General features: G+C 40.1%; 1 long non-coding RNA gene across 2 annotated transcripts in view; it reads right to left on the bottom strand.

Moving 5' to 3' along the window:
• Positions 1–15,782, bottom strand: part of LOC148319833 (uncharacterized) — a 53,374-nt gene that overhangs the window by 20,753 nt on the left and 16,839 nt on the right. For both annotated transcript variants that reach the window (XR_015839618.1, XR_015839617.1), the window contains exons 2-3: positions 2,421–2,538; positions 238–396 (exon numbers count right to left, since the gene is read on the bottom strand). This is a non-coding gene — a long non-coding RNA (uncharacterized LOC148319833). The remainder of the gene's footprint in view (positions 1–237; positions 397–2,420; positions 2,539–15,782) is intronic.

Here is a 15,782-nt window from a genome sequence, read left to right as displayed (position 1 = left end):
TACAGGAAATCAGATTTACCAAAATATTTATTTACATAAAAATTAAATAAGGCGCAAGACTGACAAAGTACAACAAATGACGCACAAACACACCAGGAAAATAAAGTGGCGAACAAAAAACACTTGCAAAAGGAAAGGAGAAAAAGGAACAAAAATTGCTTGGCTCAGTAGGACAAGGTGTACCAATTGGCATGACCAATATGAAGAATTGGAACTATAAACGTTGAAATTACTTACAGCGAGAAAAAGAAACGAGCCGTGTAGCCTTGGCTCCATGTACGTGAGCAAGGAGAATTATCCGACTGAGTAATCGGCATGGTTGTCCTTAAATAGTCCTTTGACAGGATTAGCCACAGGTGCGCTGATGTGACGGCTTGCCTAGCAATGCAGCTGCGGCTGAAAACGAAAGCACAACAAAACGTGACACATCCAGAAGGCTCAAATGCCCGAACCTCCTCCCCTGGCTCCAATGCAGAAGAGCAGAGGCTCTTCACTGAGTCCAGGTGAGCCTGCAGAAGAAACTAAGATTTTCCCAACTACAGAGCAATCAGATAATAAGCCGCCCCCTACCTTGATTAGAATTTTTATTTTATTTCTTTTCCATATATTCGCCGCACCAGCCTATATGCCATGGATACGTACCGTACTGGACATTGAGAAATTAAATAAACTCGTAAGACTAACATTTTATTCAACCTCCCCCTGTTCACTAAAACCACAACGGTCGCCTTTCTCTATGTCGGAGTTGAAGAGCTTCAGAATGTCTCCGTTACACACCATTTCAGTCCCTGTCACTCTCAATGTCAGTTTCATCTCGAGACACATTTCCCACTGAAGTTGTGTTGTTCTCCTCACGTAGCAGACCAGCCTTTCAAAATCCTTTGGTGATTGGAGATTCTTTCACGCTGCTTTAAGATCCACTGGCAGACCTCAAAAAAGGATGATTTTGTTCTCATATTTTCCATGTCGAGGGTGTGTAGAATAAAACTATATTTTGCTTTCGTGTGTGTCGTGTTGCGTTTTGGTTCAAGTGAGTGCCCCGAAAACTACATCTTCTAATATGCCAAAAACTAGCGTAGTCTTTATCTCCATACTACATGCATCTGCGTGAGCAAAACCTATCGCACCAACTAATTGCTGTTAGTGGGGGGAAAAAAACACTAAACACTACATTTAGCTGCATTGTTAAATACGGCTCAGGGTTCAAAGCACATGAAAAAGTAGCGGCTTACCATCCGGAAAATACAGTACTTTTGGGCCTTTGTATCTACAATTTTGACCACAGTTCTTCTACTTTGACTTGTCATCCGATGTCCCACTGTCATTTTGGTTTACTAACTCCTGAGGTCATATATATAGAGTCAAACTTTGGTAAAAGAAAATACTTCTGGCCATTTTCTATACATTTATTCAAAACAATGTCCTTCATTTCATCAACAAGAATGAGTGTTCTTCTCATCAATTTTGCTATGGTCTCGTTCATACCGCAGCACATTTTTTTTTGTCATATCCAGCTTGAATTTAGCAAGTCTGAATAGTCAAAACACATTTTGCAAGACATAAACAAACAGCTGTTTCGCAAACAACATTGAGAATATCATACCAAAAGCGCAACATTCCTTTGCAGATGGAATGACTCAAACAATATTGTTTGTTAAGTTTGTGTTTTTACACTTGAATTGCACTTTTAATGGTCAAGAGCGTTAAATCAGTAGTCTCGGATTTTGGCGCCTTTCTGTTTTCTTCAGGCCCAGCTGCCCTCACTGAGCAATGAATCGGTTATCATGCGCATCCCATCAGCTTCTCTCAGTTTGTGTCTCCTTCACCCTAATGGATGTTCCATTCTCAAGACCTAAGTGTCTTGTACTTGTGATTGACCATATTCTCTTGCGTCCCCTTTGGTTCACCTCCTTTGCACTTTTCACTGCAGCTTGGCTGTCAAGCTCCCGCAATTTATTTGCCTGTCTCCAGCCTCAGCCAGTCGGCCAGCGAGCCCTCGCCACAGCAGCCAACCCGCTTTGCAATAAACACTTATCTCACCACCTCCAAAATGTCTGCGTCTGCATGTGGGTCCAGTAACTGCCAGACTCAACCATTGGGCAGCTCAGATAAACCGCAGAGGCGCGGCTGGGGTCTACATTCAGGCAATAAAAAATGAAAAATGACAGAAAGCGAACAAGGGGCCGGTTGGGTTGAAAAGTCAAGCATCATAAAGGAGGCTTATTAAAAACTGACCTTTGCCAACTCCAACATTTATTTTCAACATTTCATAGCAATTTCATCTCGGAATTCTCACCCCTGTGCTCAGATCCCATCTCAATTACCCCCCTCAAGAATCTCATCTTTGATCTCGCTTTACTCTCACACACAGCACTTCATTACATAAGCTCCCGCTTATTTTCCTCAGTGTCATCATTTACCTGTTAGCTACAGCGTAACCTGTGGACGCACTTTTCTTTTCCAACCCGCTGTGGTTGAGAAAGCTACCATAATCACATCACCCACAGCAGCTGCTGCAGCTCCCAGCACTCCATCCTCCTGCAAGACACCGATAGAGGCGCGGCGGTTTGTTTTTCGGCAAGTGTTAATTATGTAACCAATTACACCATCACAGAGCTGACGCGCCGAAGATAAATTAAAAGTGATTGGCTTCATTACAGTGGCCTGAATGCAAGCGTGCGCACTGGCCTTCAAGGAGGACCTATTCAAAGTTTACCCAACCCCACCGGGCAAAAAACATTTCAATCTGTTGGACGTCATTACACAATGGATTTTCACTGCATTAGCGCCGCATATATTTCAAGTAAATTGGATTTATGTTCATTTGGATGCATTTTTAAATCTATCGCGTGGTCTGCAGAACACATTCACCTTTGAGGATGGAAGATGAACACCATCTGTCTCAAGATGTGACCTCCGATTTGTTCCGACTTGGAAATTTAGATCAATTATATTTGGTGTAATTTAATTTGTCCCAGAGTCCAAACTGTCACCGTCATAAAACCTTTAACCATATTAGCACTGTTTTATTCATACTTTAACATTCTCAACGGTAATAAAGTTATTAACATAAGGTAACCTAACAAGTCTTAATGTTACTTTAATTACAAATGAGAAGGGGAATCTCAAGTGCTAAATTAATGTAAAAGGAAAAGGCCAGCATAGTTGTTAGCATGCCTGCCTCCGGATTCAGAGGTCCAAGTTCAAAACTTGGCTCATGCATGGTCGGTTAATTTAAGACTCTAAAATGCCCTTACAATACAACTTCATTTATATTGAGCATTTCAAAGCACTTTACATACAGTATAACAAAAAAATAGCAATAATACAACGACAGATACCGGGAAAGCAGTAAATTAAAAGACAAATTCATGAGCACACATACATTAAAAATCCAGAAAACAGCAGGACTGTGTCAGTTTCATGTTGGGTCGAAAGCCAAACTGGTATAAGTGTCGGAGTAGTAGATGTCAGTTTGTATGCATGTTTGTTTATATGCACGCTGTGATTGACTGGTGACCAATAGCCAGCTTGTTGGCCAAAGTCAGCTGGGCTAGAGCTCGAGAGAAGTCGTTTAGAAAACGGAAAGATTCTTAAACACAACACTCTAGCTTTAATGACAAGTGACAAGGATAAGGCATCGAGCCAGTTAGTGGCTAGCGTGATGGCTACCATCAACAGCTAACAGTAAACATTCTCACTCCGTCATTATTCTTATGAAACGTGTGCAACACTAGTCACAGACATTATGAATTGAAGTGTTTTTTTTCCCCGTCAAAAAGTTGCTTATTACGTGCTCAGGGTGAAAGTACTAGAAATTTCTTGCAAAAAGTCTTAAAGTTTTCAATTTGACAAGACAGCATGGTTCGCACGGCTTAAAAGAAGCAACACACCTGCATGACTAGTGGAGATAATCTCCCAAGATCCTGACACTTAAACACTCACTGGACTTAAGTAATTCGACAGGTACTTTCTTACCACTGACAACCCACACAAAAAAAAAAAGGTGTGCAAAAAGCTTTTTACGGGTGGCTGGTAATGCTTGTTAAAATGACGCATTATGACATTTCCAACCTCCTATTTTAAGAGCTTTACGGCCTTTGACTTTGGAGCTTCCACTGTACTCTGCTTGTTTGTATTGTTCCACAGGATCGGTCGGGTGTATTTGAACAACCTTTCAAGCTGCAAAAGGTCATAATCTGCATAAATCGTTGGCTTTTCACAGTCAACCTGCGTGCAGCCCGTTAGTCATCATACACTCTGATTCAGACTGAGTCAGGCCACCCGATATGAAACAAAACAAAATATGTCCAGAATTGGGTTATCCCAGCAGCTGATCTACTGTAAAAGTCACGCATGACCCACACATGTTTGGAGGTCTGAATGAAAAACAACTATAAATTGCGAATGCTGAGCCGGTGCAATCCAGCGAGGTAATGGCAGACACATACATCACCGCCTATTCACTAGTCACAGCCATTCACTGTAGTATTGGGACCCCATAGCCATAATCATTAGTACCACTTTCATCACGTAGAGATCCCCCAAACATCAACATAAAAGACAAGATTAACAGGAGAGAAAATAAACATTTGCATTTAAGCCAAAACTGCTGAGGAAAAAGAAGCATCAGCCTTCAAGCCAAAAGGGCGATCGGATAAAAAAAAAAACCACACACCCATATTAAAGTCAGTACTTGAGGGAAACCAAAAAATTATGCAGTTCTAGCTAAATTCAATGTTCAAGAACTGATCACTATTGGGAACCATAAAAAAAAGAAAGAAAGAAAAGAAAAATTGTAAATCAAATAATTACAGTCACAGTGATTGATGACACAGCCTAATCTTTTTTATTTGATTTTTTTTATGGCGAGTTGACAAGAAATATCATCTCTCCCGTGTATGATCATGTTGGGTGACGTGAGATATTTTGCATTGCAGCGGGGACTATAGATTAAAATGTTTTAGCATGGAAAAAACGCAGACTTGTGCAAATCACAAGTAAGGCAGATGGGAAATCATCCATTTTTAGTTGTCGTACTTCCAGAAATAAATGGGAATTTGAAGCTGTGATGAAGAGAAGAAATATCCTATTTTATGAACAAATGTAATAAGAAAAGAAAATGTGTTAATCAAATCCAGAGTGAATTTCACGACAGTAGCAGAGGGGAAAGCCATGAGGGTAAAAAGAAGACGCACAGAGGATGAAGGAATTTCAACCAAATGATTGTGCTGAATACAAAAAAATGATTGAGGTCTGAATTCATTAAGAAAAAAATAAATCCCATGGAAGTCAAGAAAAGTAATAATGTCCGCTAACTAATGCGGTGCCATTGGGGGTAAAGTCAGAAAGGAAAATGCTTAATAGGTCAATACGATTTGTTCCTTCACCAGTTGGTTGACTTAGTCTTACTTTCAAAATCATTACTAAATATTGTAAACATTATTTTTTTCCAGACAGTGGCCATCATAACACTTACTAACAATAAATATAATTTAAGGAGCACTTTAACATCCTTACCTGTTTTCAGAAATTTATTCGAGACTAGATGGGGTGTTTTCAGACTATGCTTAGGCTCTTCCCAAAAAAGATTCCTTCTTGAAACAGTATTCTAAGTATGCCATTGCATAGTCTGATCAAGCTCTTTTGGAGGGAGATTTCTCATCCCATCCCATGATGAGAGCCTGACAATCAAGTGGTTAAAGGTCCTTCCTGGAATTTCTGTTTATCATTATTGGGAATTGTCAAAAATGCAGCAATTTATTGCAAGAGGGGTGCTCTATAAAGATCGCTCAAATTTACATCGCCACAGAAGAAGGTTTGACAGCTGTGCCCAAGAAGCCGCATGGACGTCCACGGCAATGCCACAACCAAAGCCGAAAAGGAGCCAGCACTGGACAGCGACCATGACAGATTGGATGGGAGAAACTTGAGGAGGATTCACCAGAGTATGAGTACGCCAGCTAGATAGCTAGCTAGCAAGCTAGCTTGAGACATGAGGCAGACGCCTCAGCCAGCGAGGAGTAACAACAACGAGAACAGCCCGGGTTCGACCTTAAGCCACCGTTCAGCAATGGATCTTGTTAAAAGTAAAACCATTTAAATTAAAAAGAAATATTTTTAGTCGTAGAAGCAGCTGTCAAAACAAACACAAGCACTGCACAGGAAGTTTGACATTTTGGGTTGAGGCAGGAATAATGGGAGAATTCCGTGGTTCATACTTTGAACACCTACCAAAGAAACAAATTATCCTCAATCAGACACGAACCTTTTTCCAAATGATACTTAATGTGGCCGAGGTTGATAACCATTTGGAGTTTTTGCCATGAAAAAGGGATTGGAGCACCCATTCATTGCAGCTTGCAGATTTAATGTACTTATAGTTAAAGTTTTCTAATTTAAAAAAATAAAATAAAATTCTCCAGTGCCCATCCCTAGCACCACAACCTTAATTCTTCATCACATCCAGTAAATGATGCTCAAGTCCCGACTAATGCAGCAGGGAAAAACAGAATGTTGATGCTAGCGTGTCTCCAAACGCTGCTAATCCCTTTTAATCAAGAGTGTGCGAAAGTGCTTTAGTCAGATCTGATTTTCAGACACCATCAACAAACAACTTTCACCCCGTCGAGATTAAAGCATCTCAAAAGCCTGATTGCTGTTTCGAGGAGGCCAACGAATATCATCATTACAGATCACGTCCTTAACTTAATAGGCTCGCACGATATCTGCTGTATCATGTAAACACTGATACGGAGTTTGGGGACATTAGTCAGGCCGTATACACAGTTATACAAGCATGAGTCACAACTTTTTAATATGCTATGTGATTCTTTTCCACACTCGCTGACCCACTTTTCATGGGTTGTCTTGTGAACATAATGACAAAGTAAGAAATGGGAGTCACTCATCTTGTCCAGCATTGGAACATTAGCCTGCTCCAGGGTGCAAAACATAAGATTAAGCCGGAGCTATGTGGGCTGTTTTCAAAGTATGCCTTCGCGAGCTACTTAGTGTAGTCACTGAGCTTTCGACTTACCCCCCCCTCCCCCCATCAAAAAAATAAAAAAAACTTCCAAGTAGCAGTAAGTAAGTGACTGAATTATTCCAAGCCTCTGAATAATTTCCCCGTCTACACGCCCCCCCATTGACCTACTTGGAAAGACAAAGCAGTCGAAGAATCCATCTGACATTCCGTTTGTTTGGAGTTAAGTGACTACTTTGAGGAACTGGGTTTGATATCAGGTACACAGCATGACACAGACTTGATCAAGGTCCGATTCTACCTGGAGCGACGGCGCGGGAACGGGGAAGTGACCGTGACGAGGGAGGAAGGATGAAGAGGGCGAGTGGAGCGATGGGGGACTGAGGGAGCATGAAGAGACCGTTTCCCAGCCTGCTTCTGTGTCACTGCCGCACTCATTTAAATCTATGCAGCAACTGCAAAAATGGAAATGTAAAATACATTGTAAAATTTGAACAATATTTGGAGGTGGTACAAATTTTTCAATAGCGCACCTCACTCCCAGGAAATTTGTACAGGCTTGTAGTCTACTTACTCTATCATCTAGAAATAGTCATTAATTTTTCATAATCTTTTTTTTCAATTGAGTGCATCATTATACAAGTCTCACATACAAACACTATGAAACCCAAATCGGAGCTGATGTTTCCCCATCGAATGTGCTTTAGGCCCGCCGCACTCCGAGCAAGTGGACAAATCTGAGTGAACTGTTGTATAGCAATTGTGAATTGGCAACTACACTGTAAAAAAATGAATAAATAATAAAATAAATAAGTTGAGTGAATTCAAAATTTCAAGACAACAACATTTGATAAAATTGGGCAATTCATCAAAATATTTAAAATGTAAATATGAAATTTGACTTCCTGTTTTTTCAACAAAGACATAAGAGTTTTCAAAACAAATCTTGTATTGTCCCCTAACAAGATACGAGGAAAACAAATGCCACAAATTGTGGCAAATAACGTGCTTGCTTTGTTGTGCTAATCAACATTATTGCCAAAAATAATCATAATCAGCCATTTTTATTTGAAAATACCAACTTAAATGACTGTAGCTCAAAAACTGTATTAGGATTTTTTTTTTTTCTTATGATTGGCCCACTATCACTCACTCATTTTGTTTTGATCACCAGGAAAGAACCTCACAAACATGAACGTTCACAAAATAAAACAGAACAAAAAAACCCCATTGAACATAATTGGTCAAAGCAATTACCTATTAGAAACTGTGAATAGTGTCTCATTGTTCATCTACTGATGCCAGCGACATATAGTGACAAGACCTGGAGAAAAAGTCAATTACCAGTAACTCGAGTTTTAACTTTTTAGATATTTCTTGGTGATGTGCTGCAAGATTTAGGAAGTAGGCAGTCAGCAAATGAAACTAAAGCTGAAGCTAAATTCCTTCAGTTCTAGAGAATGTATATCTGTATGCATTACTATCGGATATATATTAAAGTAACAGCTGTTTGACATCTTAAAATTGCCTCAATTACAAAGTTAATTTCTTTCAACGCGTCGGTGGCGTTCTTCGCTGAATATTAGCATTCAAGGTGGCGGATTTGATGTTAGGCTAAAGAAATTGGCAGTGATGCTGTGTTCAAAGTACACAGAGTTAACATTTATAGTGACAAACAGCTTGTAGCAAGAACATGTTGCCGAGCATTTGGAGAACTGGCAGCAACAGTATCTGAACAAATTAAAAACTTTGCGTTCAGGGAGGGAAGAATAGAGGGGAAAAATGCAACTTTCTTTGTGAATTGCCACTATATATTGTCGATAATATTGACTTTAAGTCAGCATAGAATCTTTAGATCGACAATGAATTCAGCTATGTGAGTGGTGTCAAGGATTCAAGTTCGTCATTTTAAAAAAAAACCTTATTTCCGAACTCTGCTTACACTTGTAAGACAGTTAATAATTGAACCGTTACTTAAATTTTTGAAAACTTTTTTTCTTCAGTTCAGTCACTGTACCCTCTGAAAAATATTTGTAAGCACTTTTAAAACAAGTGTAATATATCACATGAACCAACACTGCCCCCTAAAGGCCAAATACATTTGGAAAAAGGGGGTGAAGAGGTTCAGATATGGGGAGCAGCATTGAATTTATCCCGAGCACATGAAATGCAAAGGTTTCGAAAAGATCCCAAGTTGAAGGAGCAGTACGATGGAAGCAAGGAAGCGTTCTGAGTGCAAGAGGAAAAGGCACCAGGTTAGTTGGTGCTGTTTTTTTTTATGCCAAGTCATTCAAGGGGACTTTGGTTTAGAGCCGCATGGAGCGAAAGCGGAATTTTAAAACGATGCAAATGGAGCACAACTTTTATACCGACTTTAACCAATTGCGACAGTCTATTTTCAAACCAATCACTTTGAGGAATCACTTCACAATGAGCACAAAAGCCAAGAAGGCGATTTTTCTTTCTTTTCCTACTAAGGCATCATTTGAAAAGCATCGTGCACTGTGTTAATAAACATTCTCAACACAATAACGAACCAATCGAGTCTCAGTCTGGTCTGGCTGCAAGAATCACACAAAGATGAATATTATTATGCATTGGGAGCATTCCCTTGTGAATGACAAAAATATCTATCGTCCAATTCTCATACATAAGGATTTTCAATCAGAAATGTGAAACATGTTTAAAATGGATGATTGGGAAGATGCAGAGCAAGGAGGTAAACACAAATCGATCAGATAAACTTTTAAAGACATTTGACAACCGGGCCTTTCATGACTTTGTTGAAAAGGGCTGAAAAACGCTCAACTTCAGCACAATTATCAGTACCCTGCTTTAGACTTAAGCCTACGTCCTCTATACTGCACTCTGTCTTGAAACTTGGCCGTGATTGTCCCAGGATGCGCCGTTATCCGGCGTCATCTTAATAGCCGAGACTGATGCTGCGAGAAGCGACGAGAATGTCGAATGAGTCAGCGTGTTGAGGACGGAATGCCACGTGCATCAACGGTGATTAAGACGACCAGTTAGTCAATTTGCTGCTGCACTGCGTGTTAAGTGTGCTACGTGGAGTCACTCATTTGCCTTCTCTCTTGGACTTGTTTGCACATCACAAGGATCCTTACATCAAAATGAGTATCAAGTTCTTCTGTTTTGTACTTGCGTCTACATAAGCTTGCCATGTCATCTGTTCTTGCAATAACAATGCAAATTCAACTAGAGCCCTACTTAATGAGTCATTCAGATAAAAAAAATAAAAAAATTCTGTCAGATTCTCAACCTTTCCCATTGGGATTCACGCAAATTGATAGCCATTGAAACTTCAAAATGCGGATGGATTTTTTGTTTCTGCTGTTCAAACCATATTGTCTCAAGAATACAGAAAAAGGAGGATTTTACCCTTTGAACAAGCATACAAGCTATCGGGTTAAGTTCCCATTAGTGAGAACAAACTTCAGAGTGCATGTTGAGATAAGGTCATCCACCGTACTTATGTCAGGGACTGAACCACTATTGGAAAATAATTTCAGGTAATAAAGTAATTCCAGGATCAAAGAGGCATACACTGGTGGGAGCACACAAATAACAAAGTTTTTGCCTTGCTCTATACACAAAAAACTGTCTTGGTGATTCCAACTGAAAACGGTTCCCTTCTATTTTCAGTGTCTTTTGTATTCAGACTTTTTGCTTTCAGTTCAATGACAATGGGCTGTCGAGAGGGCATCTTTGATGTATTATTTGTTTAGTGCAGTCTGAAAAATGTGCAACGATTGGATGGAGTCAAGGACCCTGAAACGTGAAGTTTTACAGAGTCGACACTTAGCTCACTTTTCGAGAAACTGCATTGGATGGGTTGTGCTGGCGCACGTGTGAAGAGCGAGCTTCATACAAGCCATCGTTAGTCATTTCACTGGCATGTGTGTTTAATATAAATGACCGCCAAATCCAACTTAATAAGGGCTATATTTTTATATTTTGAACCCATGCAGGCAGGTGAAGGAATCTTAAAGGTCCTCACAGGTCCTAATCAAAAGATGCCTTCAGTGAAACTGCTGTGGTCATGTCGTGTCTCGAGTGTTGAAGCTGAGCGATAATTATTTACTTCAGGGTGGAATAGAATAAGAATGAGGATAAAGTATGACAAAACTCAAGTGATACAATTCGGGAAGCAAGGTTGAGAATTTAAAATTTCATTTTAGCAGTAGCATTCTGTTGGTTACTACAAGATCCAAACCAATATCTTGGTTTTGTTATAGATGAACACACGGTGTGGGGTTATTGTAAACAAACACACAGTGAGAAAGTTCAATGGAGAGCATTAAGGTCATTTTTAGGGGTAACATAAAAACGCGCCTGAACTTGAAATGAAGCTTCAAATTTTCTTCATGAACCATTTGTTGTATTTTTGAGTCTTGTAGATGGCACTGCTGGTTTAAATAAAGGGTTGAAAAAATGGCACGTCAGTGTGCTTTCAGCCCAATGTTGAAAAGAGAGTACCATCTTCTGGAGTCCAAAAATACTACAACTGGTTCATGAAGCACATTTGAAGCTTCATTCGCCCATCACTATAAGTCCACTTGGTCAAAAGAAGTTTTGTGCAACTCGAAATGAAGAAGATAACTTTTTGCTAAAAGTTCATTTTGGTCCTGAACCATATGTAACATTAAATCTGACTTGAGCCCAGAGATCAGTATGTGCAAAATTGAGGTCTGGCACTCTGCCGCTTGCGTTGGAAATTGGTCATTTTAACTCCACCCGAGAGGAGGAGGGGTATTGCTGTTTATGTGTGTGACGGAGCAGCGATATAAACGATATTGAAAATGAAATGCATTTTTTTTTCTATTCTCCCTTATATCATGATTTGAGGATGTAATTATTTTGTGAATTTTCAGATGTGGCTGTATATTTGTTTGCGATGTCAGCGGAAGAAAGAAAGTACTGTCCAAGTATAAGCCATTTTATTTGGCTCAGTTTTTATTACATCCCTGGTTGCAACCTAAGGGGAATCTCATATATATATATATATATATATATATATATATATATATATATATATATATATATATATATATATATATATATATATATATATATATATATAAAATTTTTTTTTTTGGGGGTGAATAGCTGCTTTCTGTTTATGTGTGTGTCTTATAAGACCACGTGGGCTGGGTACTTTTGTGCATTACACTAAAAATGACAATATCCGATGCTCAGCCATGGCACCAGCCATAAAGCAAATGACATTTTAGCAAGTTCAGGTTCAACGCATCTTGTCATCAAACCCTTAGTTACTGGAGTTATCAAAGTATACACAGGAACCCGGCTTAACTATATTTCAGGTTTGGTCAGATGACAATCTGCATCTAGCTGGTTATGTGATGATGCAGTAGTTTTACTTTGGTGCATTTCAGTTTCCTGCAATTGTTTTCATTCTTCTTGTCTTGATATGCCATAGCCTGTATTGACACAGACTTTGGCATTATGCATTCAAGTTCTTCACTTGATGCCGTTTGGAAAGGCGTAATCTCACTTTTTGAAAATTAACATTTTAAAAAGGAGATTCTCCCATCATGACAGATGTGCATTGCAAATCTGTCTCTCCAGTGAGTGTGTTCATAGTTATTAATTTAAAACTGATTCTGGAAAGTGGGGCAGCTTTAATTGAATCATGGAGGGGGAAAAAAATCATTTTCTTTTAATTTGGTCATCCTGAGGCTCAGCATGTTTGAATTTCATTTGCAATGACTGTTCATGACCTGCTTTGTAATTTCGAGTAACCATCACAGGCGAGTCTAACGTTAACATTGATTTCCTGCCTTTTGTATAAAAAATAAATACATTTTCAAATTATACAATTACTCCGTTGCACAGCCAATTATTTCTGATTGGATCAATGCTTTGGAGAGGCAGAAGCAAGGGAGTGAAGAGTTTACAGATAACATTGTTGCCATGGAGCGCAGCAAAAGAGCAACAGACGAAGAGGGAATAATTCATATTCCACTCAAAGCTTCAAGGTATAAATCCATATTCCATTGCAACAGCATGACTGCCGCAGTAATCTGCAGCTTGGCCTCCAAAAGTTATCCACATTGTACCTCTTTTTTTGTGTAACTTTCAAATTACAATTCATGAAAGTCCCCAGCAGGCAAGTTATGTGATCCATAACTAATTACCGGACAAGTAAGATAAATGTATGCTCAGTGCGTACTGGAGTTAAAACAACCCGCGCTTCTAAGCGATACGTAAATGTGACTGACAGCAAAAGTTGGCCATGATTTTGGTGACTCAAGGCAGGTCTGGAGAGCATCACAGTCAGCCAGAGGCAGCGCTTTGCGCCATCAACCATGCGCCTAATTGCCACGGGGTCCTCCACAGGCACAATCCAGGCCAGCAGGCAGAACTCCTGAGGCACTTCTGCAACATCCATCAAGACCACCCAGCAGGTGGAGGAGTGGAAAAGCACCTTGACTTAGACGCAATGAAATGGCCCATCAACATGACACCAATTTACTGCGATGGTATCCATACACAAAGTTCAAAACAGTACAGGCGAAATCAAATGAAATGTCCACAAACAAACTGTAATTCCGAAAATAGGCACTTTTACTGAGTAACGTACATCCTCATGCAAGCCCACCTTATAATTTGGATCAATTTTTGATGGATAGTTGAATGACTTTTTTTGTCTGGTAGTTATCTCAGGTCCTGAAAAGGTTGGCTAAAACAAGCCTAACTTAAATTAAATTACATTAACAGGCTAACCACCAGAGGGTGTTATGACCGTCACGACAACTTTTTAACATAGCGTCTGGTCAGTGGTCCCACACCATAAAGCAAGAGTTGGATGTAGATTATAGTGAGGCACCAAAGAGATTGGAAAGCATGCCACCTGGCCGTAGCCTCTCCCAAACATGTACAGTACAATGCAATACAATACAACTTTATTTATATAGAGCATTTCACAACAGCTGGAGCTATAACAAAGCGCTTTCCATACAGTGTAATATAAATTAGCGAGAAATTAGAACACAAATTAAAACACATAAACAATAAATACCAGCAGAACAGTGACAGTCTCATGTTGAGTCGAAAGGTAAAGAATAAAAATGTGTCGTCAAACAAGTTTTAAAAATGGACGGATGGGGGCTTGCCAAACATTTATTGGCCGGTACTTCCATAGGCAACAGAAAAGGCGCGATCCGCCCTGAGGCTCCGCTTAGTCCTCGGCACCTCCAGCAGCATTTGGTTCACATACCTGAAGCAGCGGGCTGGTGCGTAGGAGTGGTGGAGCTCTGAGAGGTACGCTGAGGCGAGGCCATTTAAGTATTTCAAGACGAACAGAAGTATCTTCAAGCGAACTCTAAAGTGCACTGGGAGCCAGTGAAGAGAGGCTAAGATTGGGGTTATGTGATCCGTCTTCCGAGCGCCAGTTAAAAGACAAGCAGCAGCATTTTGGACCAGTTATAGGCGCTTGAGGGAGGACTGGTTGACTCCAAAGTACTGAGATGGATTCTGCGACTTTGCTTCTATCATCGCATCAACTGCAACGTTAAGATTAGTAAAACTTTCTTCACCAATTGACACACCAGCTTCCCACCTACATACTACCAAATGACCCCACAGTAATCACTTTATAAATATTATTGCAATATACTTGGGCATGCTCCGACGTAGTTTATTATAATATCGTCCTTAACCATATGGTAAAAGCGCTGTTCCTCAGAGAAATATTTGAGCCACTAAAATTTACAGCTGTGACCTTCCACCGTGGCCTTCGTTGCATTCCGCTATATTTTCCATATTTAATGCCTATCGAAACAACATGCATTTTAATTAGCGACAGCCTTTTGACAGACACTATCCGCTAGCCATGAATCGAGTTCTTTCCCTCCTGCAGTCAACAGTGTCGTAATCCCATTTGCAACACAGACACACACGCACGCACATGCACACACCTACACACACTCAGCACAACTGCCAAGTAAAGCTGAGAACACAGCAGTTAGACAAGCTGCCAGCTACTTTGGTATAAAGCAATGTAACAGTGTACTAAAAGTAAATTGCCAACAATGCACTACATATGGAAGCAGGATGAAGTTGGGTAAGAGATGGGTTGGGCTAAGTCAATAAAATGGAGGCCCAATCGGATTAAACTGTCATTCTTTTTGGACACTCAGGCCTATCTTACTTTTCCTCGTTCTCTTTGGAGTTTCTTCCTGTCAGACTAAGAGACAATAACCTAAGAGGATAGTTGGCAGCAGCCAAAGATTGGCTACCTTCCAGTGGCCATGCAGATATTACAAGAGTATACAACTGTGCCTTGTACACCGATGGTGCTGTCAACACCGCTCGGGAAAGACAAGGACGCTGACTCAGATATTAACTTCATCTCACAACTTCATTCGCGTTGTTTACCAGCCTGGACCGCACGGTTGACAGGGTTGTAGAAAGCCTGAACTTTATTACCACTTTAGAATATAGTCAATCACATTATTTACTATCTGCTCCGGGTGTACCCTACATATCGCCCAATGTCAGCCGGGATGGACTCCAGCTCCTCGTGAGCGTGCACAGAGCAAGCAGTACAGATGAGTGATGCATGACTTTTATGTTATGCGCCGTAGCAGAACTTCAGTCCTTGAATCCCTTAAAGCTAAACTGAAGCTCAATTGGCTAGTCGCCATAAACTTGTCACTTGATATACATGTAACCCTCAAATGTTAATATGGCGGTCATTCGTATGATAAGAGTAACGGCGAAAAAGATCAAGCATCACAGCAAAGCAGAGGTCGAT

Source organism: Idiotropiscis lumnitzeri, chromosome 17 (assembly GCF_059441095.1).
Source record: "Idiotropiscis lumnitzeri isolate Australia: NSW breed Sydney's pygmy pipehorse chromosome 17, RoL_Ilum_1.0, whole genome shotgun sequence".
Taxonomy (NCBI): domain Eukaryota; kingdom Metazoa; phylum Chordata; class Actinopteri; order Syngnathiformes; family Syngnathidae; genus Idiotropiscis; species Idiotropiscis lumnitzeri.
Note: the sequence above shows the minus strand (reverse complement) of the source record. Positions and strands in the feature narration are given on the sequence as shown.